The following is a 12062-nucleotide window of genomic DNA, read 5'->3' as shown; positions in this document are numbered from 1 at the left end:
TCTCGATATTTTACTTTCCTCCCTTAAGATGTTCTTTAAAACATGACTTACTCTCCACAATGCTCAGCTGTAATATTCTTAATCTTTTTATGTAGTTTGGTGTAAACCTTGTATGATAATGTTACATAAAACACCAATAGCATAAAAGATAGAAGAAATAGGATTTCTTGGATATGAGTTTAAATATGCTGAACTACATTTTGAAATAGCACTTTTATTTGCTATAAGATTCAATGTTTTCTTTCTCTCTGGTGCATTGTATTGAGATGAAGTAGAAATCTCATAAGGGGCGAGATAGGACAGCCAAAGCGTCATAATTCATAGCAGTATTGAAGGTTAAATCAAACCAAAGTGAATAAACAAATACCCAATTCAATGAAACAAGTGACAGTAGAATGCAACAAGACCAAAAACATAGACTAATCTCATACAAAATGCATTTACCAGCTATAAAGCCTCCTGGACACTGTGCCCCTTCAGGATTATGCTCTGCTCCACTTTTACAGGCACAATGTGCTCTTCTTCCACCAATAATACAATCTTGGATCAGCCAGCAAATGATTCCAAAACTGAAAAAAATGTCTTTTATATGCCTTGCACTGTGGGGTACTGCAGGCTTTGTGAACACCAACAAACACCTACAGCAATCCTCAGATAAATATAAATCCAATATTATTCCAGTATGTCTTGACACATGAGCACACAGCAGCAGATTCAGACCTACACTTTCAGTTTTGTTTAGTTCAGTTAGAAATACATACTGGAAGAATGAATGTTTATATAAAAACTGGCCAGAAGATATTTTCTTCTTCTGCTTCTGATGTTGCTAAAAAAAGAAAAGTTAATACAATATCTGATCACAGCGATTTGAAAATTTTAAATTATCAACAAAAATATGGCATCGAGTGAATAATTAATTAAATCACTTCTTTCTCTTTAGGAGTAGCTAATGTATCAGGGACAGTATATCTTGGCACAAAAGAACATAATGTGAATATCATTCAGCCTCTAGAGCCTGTTCCACTGTTTGATGAGATCATGGCAGATATTTAAGGAATATTTCAGAGTACTCAGATTAAGTACATTGTGAATATGAGGGGAAGAGCTACCTTTTCTGGTTAACTGTAAAAGCTAAGGAAGGTTTCAAACTGAGACAAAAGCAAATAATTGTGAAAAGATGAAATACAGATCAGATGGTTTGAAAGAATATAAAGAGTGGTAGAGAATGACCGAAAGATTAATCAGCAGAGAAAAAAAAATTTGAAGAAGTGAACTAGAAATGTAAAAATGGATAGTAAGAGTTCTTCACGTATTTCAAGAAGAAAAGAGTAAATAAAATGAACATTGGCCCTTTAATAAATGAGCTCCATCCCCCTCAGTCTTTCATCCCATTTGTCAAAAGAGCTATATCTACCTTCTTCTTGAAAATACATGATATTTTGGAGTTAACCATTTGCTGTGGTAATAAGTTACACAGGCCCACTACTCTCTGAGTGAAAAAGTTTACCCCCATCCTTAAACTGTGACCCTTGGTTTTTTACTTGCCCACATCCTTTATGCATCTAACCTGTCTAGTCCTGTTAACATTTTATAGGTTTCTATGAGATTCCTCCCTGATTCTTCAAAATTCCAGTCAATAAAATCTTAAACCTAGTTTTCCGAATCCGAGCTGGGACATGGGAGAGTTTAGGCCCTCAAGCTAATGAACTCAATCTAGAGTCCAGAGGGCTGCAGGGTCCCCAAGCGGAAAATGAGGTGTTGTTCCTCCAGCTTGCATTGGGCTTCACTGGAACACTGTAGCAAGCCAGAGACAGAGATGTTGGCCAGGGAGCAAGGTAGTGAATAGAAGTGGCAGGCAACAGGTAGTTCAGGGTCTTTTTTGCGAGCAGAATGTAGATGTTCTGCGATGCAGTCACCAAGTCTATGCTTTGTTTCCCCAATGTAGAGATTGCCCCATGTGAGCGGCGAATGCAGTTGACTGGATTCTGGGAAGTGCAGGTGAAGTGTTGCTTCACCTGGAAGTTATGTTTGGGCCTTGGATACTGGAGAGGGAGGAAGTAAATGGGCAGGTATTGCACCTTCACCGGTTACACAGGAAGGTGCCGGGTGCTGTTGGGAGGTGTTGGTGGTGAAAGAATTGTAGACCAGGGTGTCCTGAAGGGAACAGTCCCTGTGGAAGGTGAACAAGGGAGGCGAGGAGAATGTGTGTCTGGTAGTGGCATCTCGCTGGACATGGTGTAAACGACATCTGATGATCTTCTGGATGTGGATGCTGGTGGGATGGTAGGTGAGGATAAGGGGGGCCCTATTGCTGTTGGGGGAGGGAAGAGAAGGGGTGAGGGTAGAAGTGTGGGAGATAGGTCGGACCCGATTGAGGGCCCAGTTGACAACGGAGCTGGGTAATCCTCAGTGGAGGAAGAATGTGAACATTTCCTCTACCTGGACCCCTCCGTCCGGGAAACAAAGCGTAGACTTGGCGACCACTTCGCAGAACATCTACGTTCTGCTGGCAAAAAAAGACCCTGAACTAACTGCTGCCTGCCACTTCAATTCACTACCCTGCTCCCTGGCCAACATCTCTGTCTCTGGCTTGCTACAGCGTTCCAGTGAAGCCCAATGCAAGCTGGAGGAACAACACCTCATTTTCCGCTTGGGGACCCTACAGCCCTCTGGACTCTATATTGAGTTCAATAGCTTTAGGGCCTAAACTGTCCCATGTCCCAGCCCCCCACCCCACACACCAGGCCTTGTTACCACATAGCCTGCCATTACACACACCCTGTTGTTAGTCACTAACAGTCCCCATTAACAATTATTCACCCTTCCAGCCTGATCATTAGCAACTCCTTTGTATGTCCAACTGTCTTTGCCCCTATTTAGGCTCTATCCTAATGTTTCCTCCCTACCCAATCCACCTCCCTACTTTCTGCATATAAACTGACATTTTCCCAGGCAGCATCAGTCTTGAGGAAGGGTTACCGGACCCAAAACATTAACTCTGCTTTCTCCTTCACAGATGCCGCCAGACCTGCTGAGCTTTTCCCGCAACTTTATTTTTGATTTGCAGCATCCACAGTTCTTTGGGTTTTTATTGGGCAGTTAGATCGACCATTGTTTTGCCATTTTCAAATTCCAATCACTTAATCTGCAGTATCAGCACCCTTTCTACCCCAGCACTCCACCTCCACACTAGTGCATTAATGCTGCCTCCTGTACATGTCATACCATCTTTGATGAAGAGCCACCGTTACTCGAAATGTTAGCTTGCCCTCTCTCTACAGATGCTGCCTGACCTACTGCAATTTCCAGCATTTTTTTGTTCCCAGTGCAGATCCAGTATCTGCAGTAATATGCTCCTAAAATCTCAACCAAATCAATCTCTCTGCAAAGACAAAAAAAAACTGCGAGTGCTGAAACCCAGGTAGACAAATAGGAGGCTGGGAGAACACAGCAAGCCAGGCATGATTTGGAGGTAAGGAGCAGTCAACATTTCCGGTATTACCCTTCTTAAGGACTGGGGGTAGGGGGTGCTGCGGAAAAAGAGAGGATGGAGAGAGGTGGAGGCCACTGCTTCAATCTCTCTGTAATTTGGTAAACATTCACTGCAATCTCTCTGGACCAAAAAGACTCCTTCCTCAGGTAAGGAGACTAAAACTACACACAATATTCCAGCCATGGCCCTGTGTAGTTAAAGCAAGCCATCCTTGTTCCTGTACTCAAATCCACTCTCTATGAAAGCCAACATTTTGCTTGCTTTCTTTCCTGCCTGCTCTCCCTGCATGCTTACTTTCAGCAAATCCACATGAGGATACCCTAATCTTGCTTTATCATTTCCCTTTCTCAATTTACAACAATTCAAATAATAATCTGCCTTCCTTTTGTGCTACCAAAGTGGATTACTTAATATTTATCCTCATTATATTGCATCTGCCACACATTCCTCCATTCACTCAGCCTGTCAAAATCACACTGTAGCATTCTGCCCACAGCTCACTGTTCCAACACAGCTTTGTGCTGTCCACCTGATTCTCAATAAAAACTGAAAAAAAAAACTGTGGATGCTGTAAATCAGAAGCAAAAACAGAAATTACTGGAAAAGTTCAGCAAGTCTGGCAGAATCTGTGAAGAGAAATTAGTGTTAATGTTTTGGGTGGGGTGACCCTTCCTCGAAACTTAATCTGCACAATCGGCACCTTTTCTCCCACAGCACCCCACCCCCACACTGCTCATAAAAGCTGCCTCCGCCACACATCATGTCAGCTTTGATGAGCAGTCATCGGGACTTGAAATGTTAGCTTGCTCGCTCTCTCTATAGGTACTGCCAGATTCCCGCGCCGCAACTTTCCCCCCCGCAGTGATCGAGAACGCCCTTGACCGCGTCTCCTGTATTTCCCGAAACTCATCCCTCACACCCCACCCTCACAATAACCACTAAAAGAGAATCCCCCTCATTCTCACATACCACCCCACCAACCTCCGGATACAACGCACCATCCTCCAACACTTCCACCATCTACAATCCAACCCCACCACCCAAGACATTTTTCCATCCCCACCCTTGTCTGCCTTCCGCACCACTCTCTCTGTGATTCCTTTGTCCACTCCACACTCCCCTCCAACCCCACCACACCCGGCACCTTCCCCTGCAACCGCAGGAAGTGCTACACTTGCGCCCACACGTCCTCCCTCACCCCCATCCCAGGCCCCAAGATGACTTTCCATATTAAGCAGATGTTCACCTGCACATCTGCCAATGTGGTATGCTGTATCCACTGCAACCTGGTGTGGCTTCCTCTACATTGGGGAAACCAAGCGGAGGCTTGGTGACCGCTTTGCAGAACACCTACGCTCGGTTCGCAATAAACAACTGCACCTCCCAGTCGCGAACCATTTCAACTCCCCCTCCCATTCCTCAGACGACATGTCCATCATGGGCCTCCTGCAGTGCCACAATGATGCCACCCGAAGGTTGCAGGAACAGCAACTCATATTCTGCTTGGGAACCCTGCAGCCCAATAGTATCAATGTGGACTTCACCAGCTTCAAAATCTCCCCTTCCCCCAATGCATCCCAAAACCAGCCCAGCCTGTCTCCAACTTCCTAACCGGTTCTTCCTCTCACCCATCCCTTCCTCCCACCCCAAGCCGCACCCCCATCTACCTACTAACCTCATCCCACCTCCTTGACCTGTCCGTCTTCCCTGGACTGACCTATCCCCTCCCTACCTCCCCACCTATACTCTCTCCACCTATCTTCTTTTCTCTCCATCTTCGGTCCGCCTCCCCCTCTCTCCCTATTTATTCCAGAACCCTCTCCCCATCCCCCTCTCTGATGAAGGGTCTAGGCCCGAAACGTCAGCTTTTGTGTTCCTGAGATGCTGCTGGGCCTGCTGTGTTCATCCAGCCTCACATTTTATTATCTTGGAATTTTCCAGCATCTGCAGTTCCCATTATCTCTCTCCCTCTACTGCCAGACCTGTTGTTTTTGTTTTCTCTGACCCTCTGTACTTTCCTCGGCCCTACCATTCAATACGTACTCCTTTGATTTGCCAGTTTTCTCAAAATACCTCACTTCACATTTTTCATGTTAAATTCCTTTTGGCATTGTTCTGCTCATCTGACATGCCCATCTATATCATAATGTAGTCTCAGGGTTTCCTCCCCACTATTCACCACATTGCCACCTTTTGTGTTGTCTGCAAATTTACTCATAATATCGTTTACATTCATCTCTGGATCATCAATGTATGCACCAAACAGTAAGGGACCTAACACTGAACCCTGCAATAAACTATTAGATACATGCTTCCAGTCACAAAACATCCTTTAACTATCATGCTCTTCTTCCTGCAAGTAAGCCAACTTTGGATCCAATTAGCCAAATTTCCCTGGAACCTATGAGCTCCTAGTTTCTTAACCAGTTGTCCAGGTGACAGTTTGCCAAAACAATGAGAATCATGATTTCATCGTGGATAAGAAGGAAATCGCAGATAAACGGAATAAATGTTTTGTTTCTGTCTTCAACATAGAGGATACAAGAAACATCCTAGTCATAGTTGTTAACTAGAAGGTGTCAGGGAAAGATTAAATTAGTAGAATTTTACTAAGGAAGTAGTACTGAACAAATTGATAGAGCTGCAGCCTGAAAGTTCTTTGGCTTCAGATGGATTTTCCTAAGGATTTAAAAGAGGTTGGTAATGAAGTAGTAGGTACATTGGTGTTAATTTACTAGATTTAGGAAAGATTTCTTTACATTCACAAGTAGCAAATGTATTTCCCCTATTCAAGAAGGGAGAGAGCCATGAAACTATAAACCAGCTAGCTTCACACCTATCATGTGGAAAGTGGTGGAATCAATCATTAAGGAGGAATAGCTGAATGCTTAGAAACTCTCAAGGTAATTGGGAAGAGTCAGTATTATTTTGTGAAAAGGAAATTATGTTTAACATAAATATTGGAATGTTTTGAAGGAGAGAGATATGGATAAAGGGAAGTTATTAGCATACAGTACTTGGATTTCAGGGATCCCTCTGGATCTAGCCTTCTGGATCAGTCTTTTATGCAGCACCTTGTCAAGTGCCTTCTGGAAGTCTAGATGTACCATATCCACCAGATCCCCATTATCTACTTCACTCGTTACATCCTCAAAGAACTCCTGAACACTTGTCAAGCACAAATTGTCCTTCATGAAACTATGCTGACACCGGTGAATCAAGATTTCTTTTTCCAAGGGTACAGTTACTTTCTCCTTCATGATTTGACAAGGTATCACATAAAGGTTTTGCACAAAGGAAAAACTCATGGTGTAGGGAGAAACACGTTAGCATGGATAGATTATTGGTTTGCTGGCAGAAAACAGAGAGTATGTCTGAATGATTTTCTTAATGATTCACAGGTTATGAGGAGTGGAATTTCATAGGGGTCTCTGCTGGGCCCTCAGTTTTGTGCAATTTATATTGATGACCTAGATGAGGGTAAAGAAAGCAAGGTAGTTAAATTTGCTGATGATACAGATTTAGGGAGGCAGGTTTATAGTGAGAACTTAAATGTGTATAGAAATGTTGAATGAATAGGCAAAAGATCCAGCAAATGGATGATAATGTGTGAAAATGTGAAGTTGTTTACTTTGGCCAGGAGTATAGACAAAACAGAATATTATTTATGCAGAAAGCAACTTAAGAATTTCCAGGTGCGGAGGTATGCACGTGTTCCCGTGTATGAGTTAGAAAAAAACAGTATGCAGATTTAGCAATTCATTAAAAAGGGAAATGGAATGTTATCCTAAATTTTTTAAATGCATTGGAGGCTGTGCAGGTGAATGTTTATTAGATTAGTGTCTGGATTGATTGGTTATTTTAAGATATTGTCCCAGGCTTGATTTGTTTCTACTGGACTTTATGAGAGTCAGGACTGACTTGATTCAAGTGTATAAGATCGAAAATGATGTCAACAATGTTGAAATGGAAAGGACTTTTCCGCTTCTGGAGTGAGTCTAGAGCTAAGGGGAACAGGTTTAAAATTAGCAACCATCCTTTAGGAAAAACATGGGAATTTCTTTCTCTCAGTGAACTGAATAACTTTGGAACTATTCTGCCTCAGAAAGTGTTGGAGATGGGGTTCATTGAACTTCTTATAGAGCAGAGATTAGATTAGATTAGATTAGGTTCCCTGCAGTGTGGAAACAGGCCCTTCTGCCCAACAAGCCCACACAGCCCCTTGAAGGATCCCACCCAGACCCAACCCCCTATAACCCACTCACCCCTGAACACTACGGGCAATTTAGCATGGCCAATCCACCTAGCCTGCACACCTTTGGACTGTGGGAGGAAACCGGAGGACCCGAAGGAAACCCACACAGACAGGGGAAGAATGTGCAAACTCCACACAGACAGTCGCCCGAGGCTGGAATTGAACCCGGGTCCCTGGCACTGTGAGGCTGCACTGCTAACCACTGAGCCACCGTGCTGCCCAAATAGAGAGATATTTGAAAGAGATAAAACAGGCAGAACATTATTTTTTCAAACATCTCCACAATGATTAGATTTCGAATGAGACAGCATCAGAATTAAAGAAAAATATTCTCTTACATTTGAAGGGACATGTATCTACTAATTCTGGTTGATCAATCAGTATTTAGTAAAATTTAGTCAAATCTTATAACCTCAAGTCTTGCATATATTTGATGTGCCCCACTATCAGAAAGCTTGATAGATAGGTTCTTCTTTGGCAGGACAATCAAAGGTTACAAGCTGCTGATACGATTGTGAAAATCAAATCACAGACTATTCAGCCATGATCTTATCGTGCGGCAGGACTGATTTGTAGGAACAAATGGTCCACTCTGCTTCTAGTTGTATATTTGTATGGCTGATCTGTTTTGTCCCATATCTCTTAATATATTTAGTTAGCAAAAAGCTTTCAACTTCAAATTTAATATTAATAATTACATAGGAGTTAGGAGCAGGAGTAAGCAATTCAGCCCTTCAAACCAACTCTGCTATTAAACATGATCGTGATTGATCTTATCCTCATCTCAAATCCACTTTCCTGCCTGCTCCCCAGCGTCCTTTATCTTGCATTTCATCAGAAACACATCTATTTCTTCCTTGAATTTGTTGATTGATTTAGTCTCCACTGTAATCTGTGACATTGAGTTCCACAGATTCACAATTCTCTGAGAGAGATAGTTTCTCCTCATCTCAGTTTTGAACCTATCTCCTCTCACTCTATTTCGATGATCGCATATTCAAGACTGTCCCACAAGGGGGTCATCTGTTCCACATGCACTTTATCAATTCCCTTTAGCATTTTCTATACCTCAATTAGAACCCACCCCCTCATTCTTCTGAACTCCACAAGTGGCTATTCAACCACTCTTCGTACTATAACCATTTCATCCTTGGAATTAACCTGGTGACCCTCCTTTGAACTGCCTCCAACATCACAACATCCTTCCTCAAGTAAGGATACCAAAACCAAACACAATGTTCCAGATGTGGTCTTGCTAACATCTTATATAGTTGTAATTATATAACCTGCAATTCATGCATAAAGATGCCTAGATCCCTCTGCACTGACGCATTTTGAATCTGCTTCCCATTTAAATAAAAATTTGGCCTTTTGTTTATCAACCTAAATGGACAACTTCGCATTTATCCTCATTAAGCATCATCTGCCAGATTCTGGCCTATACTCCAGGCCTATCAATATCCATCTGTAAACTCTTTATCCTCTCATCATTGCCTGTTTTTCCACCAGTTTTCGTATCATTCACGAACTTTGCTATGTTACACTTATCTATGTGGATTGTAAATAGTTGTGGCCTGAGAACTGAATCCTACTGTGCCTCACTATTTTCAGTTTACTATCCAGAGAATGACACAGTATTCCTGACTCACAGCTTTTTATCAGTCAACCAACCAATCCTTTATCCTACCCAATACTCTACGCTAACCCCCTCAGATCTAACCTTCTTGTTCATTGTTTTATGTGGCACCTTGTCAAATACCTTCTGAAAACCTATATAGCCCAAATCCACTGAATCCCTATTATCAATCTTGATTACATCCTCAAAGAACTCTAGCAAGTTTGCCCTTCATGAATCTGTGCTGACACTGGCGAATTGAGCTTTGTTTTTCCAAATGTTTTGTTAACTCTTCCTTATGCTTGGGTCTAGCAACCTCCCCAAATCAGAGATCAAATGAACTGGTCTATAGTTTCCTACTTTTTGCCTATCTCTTTTTTGATTAAGGATATGAAGATACCATGTTTCTAATCCAGTCATATCTTTCCAGAAGCCAGGGAATTTTGAAAAATCAAAACTGATGCATCCACCAACTCTGCTGCCTCCTCCTCCAATACCCTAGAATGTAGGCTATCAGGTCCCAAGGACTTATCTGCCTTTAATCTTGTTAGTTTATTTAATACCTTCTCTCTCGTTATAGTTATCCCACCAATTTCAATAATTGTCACACATTAAATGTTGTTTGTGGAAGACAGATCTGAACTTAGACCGCACTTTAAGTATAAAGTGTGTTTCCTCATTTCACTTTTGAAATGCCTGGCTCTAACTTTCATACTATGCCAGCTAGTTGTAGATTTCAAACTGGCAGAAATTGTTTCTACCTGCCAACCTTGACTACTTCTTTTAGTCCTCTGAAAACTTCAATCATACTATTCCTTAATCTCCTAAATTTTAGGGAATATAGGTCTACTCTGTATCATAAAAGTAAACAAATGCTGGCAAAACTCAACACGTCTGTCAGCACCTGTAGAGTGAGAAGCAGAGTTTATGTTTCAATTCCAATATGAATCGTCTTCAAAACTAAGGAAATCCAAAAGTGATGAGTTTATAACGTCAAAAACAGTGAGGAGGAACAAGGGGAACAGAAAGCAAGGCCAGCAGAAGGGTCAGACCATGAACTTTGCCCTCCATTTCATTTTTTCTGTCTCTCCTCCCCCAGTGTCCAGTTTCTTTTGTTTTGCAATCAGCAGAGCTGAATACTCTGAATCAATCTCTCTTCCCTGCAACCATTACCACTCCCTTTGCCTTTGATTCATGGTCTGCAATCTTCTTTACACTTTATCCCTCCCCTAGCCATCTGTTCTGTATTTTCTGCTCCCCATCTTTCTCAACAATATGAAATCCATACATTTTCCACCTCTTTCTTTGGTTTCAAAGAAAAGCCACATCATGCTCAAAATGTTAACTCTTTCTGCCTCTCCACAGGTACTGATAGAGCTGCTGAGTTTCACCAGCATTTCTTATCCTTTTTTATTTTAGTTTTCCAGCATCCACAGTATATTGCTTTAGCCTAGGGTTATGTAATGTCTCCTTATTACTTATCCCATGGAATCTAGATAATAATCTGCTAAGTCTGTGCTGCATGCCCTCCAAACCATGGCACAGTGCCCAGAAATATTTACCTAGGTTTATAAATTGTCTTGCGGATTCGCTACTGCTAGTTTTCCACAACTTGGAAAATAATCTTTTCTCTCCCCTTTAGATCCAGAGTGGATGATCTCATATTTGCCTACGTTGAATATGATTTGTGTTAATTGTAGAAAAATATTTAGTTTACTAATCTCTCTGTCATTTTTGCCTCGAATGCATACTTACAGTGTTGCCGACCTTTGTGTCACCAGTAAGTTTGAAATTAGGCTTTCTATCTCACCACCTAAGCTATAAAGAAACATGGTAACTAGTTGAGACATCAATGTAGATTCATGCATGAGAACATTAACCACCTCCTGCCAATTAGACCACCTGCCTATTTTTCCTACGCAGTCTCTTGCCACTCAGCTAATTTTCCAACTAGGGCAAATTTTCACCTTCATTCCATAAGCTTGAAATTTAGCCAAGTTTAGTCTCTTGTGTAGGCATCTATTGAATGATTTCTGGACATCCGTATTTAAAAAATCTATAGACATGGCAATGAAGGTATTAAAAGTAATTTTCAGAATATTAGGATTAAGCACGAATGGAAATTTGGTTCAATTTTCTGAAATCGTTAAGATTAAAATGGATTGATGATTGATGTTACACAAAGTGGTGACGCACAAGAGTAGCCAAAAGAAAATCATTCCTACCTATTTAATATCCAGTAAATGATGTAGCATGATCTTCTCCATGTTTTAATTTATTTCAAATATCTTTTGTTGTTGAAAACAACTGTCAGCATGAATGCTGATTGCCTGTGCACCACAGAGAAGAAAGCACTGAAACCTAAGAATATCTACAAACAATTATGGCCTAAATACTCTGTTAACAAGAAATATCTGAGGTGATCTTGGGAAATGCCAAATGTCTAAGTTTGAAATTAACTTACACTGCACAACACAATGCTTAGTACTATAGAAAAAAATAGTGAACCATTTTTAAAGAAATAGTTCTAAAGTATTCAAACAACTGACATTTTTTGCAATTATTGTTTGTATGTACATCACCATCTGTTTTTCATTAAACACCACTTGGAATTTAACAATTGCAAAAAGTACTTGCATTTATATAATTCCTTTCAAGTGGAACATGTTCCAAGGCACTTAGAAAAATAATCCAGTTAT

The sequence above is a fragment of the Stegostoma tigrinum genome, chromosome 1, assembly GCF_030684315.1.
Source record: "Stegostoma tigrinum isolate sSteTig4 chromosome 1, sSteTig4.hap1, whole genome shotgun sequence".
NCBI classification, from domain to species: Eukaryota; Metazoa; Chordata; class Chondrichthyes; order Orectolobiformes; family Stegostomatidae; genus Stegostoma; species Stegostoma tigrinum.
This window is presented reverse-complemented; position numbering follows the sequence as displayed.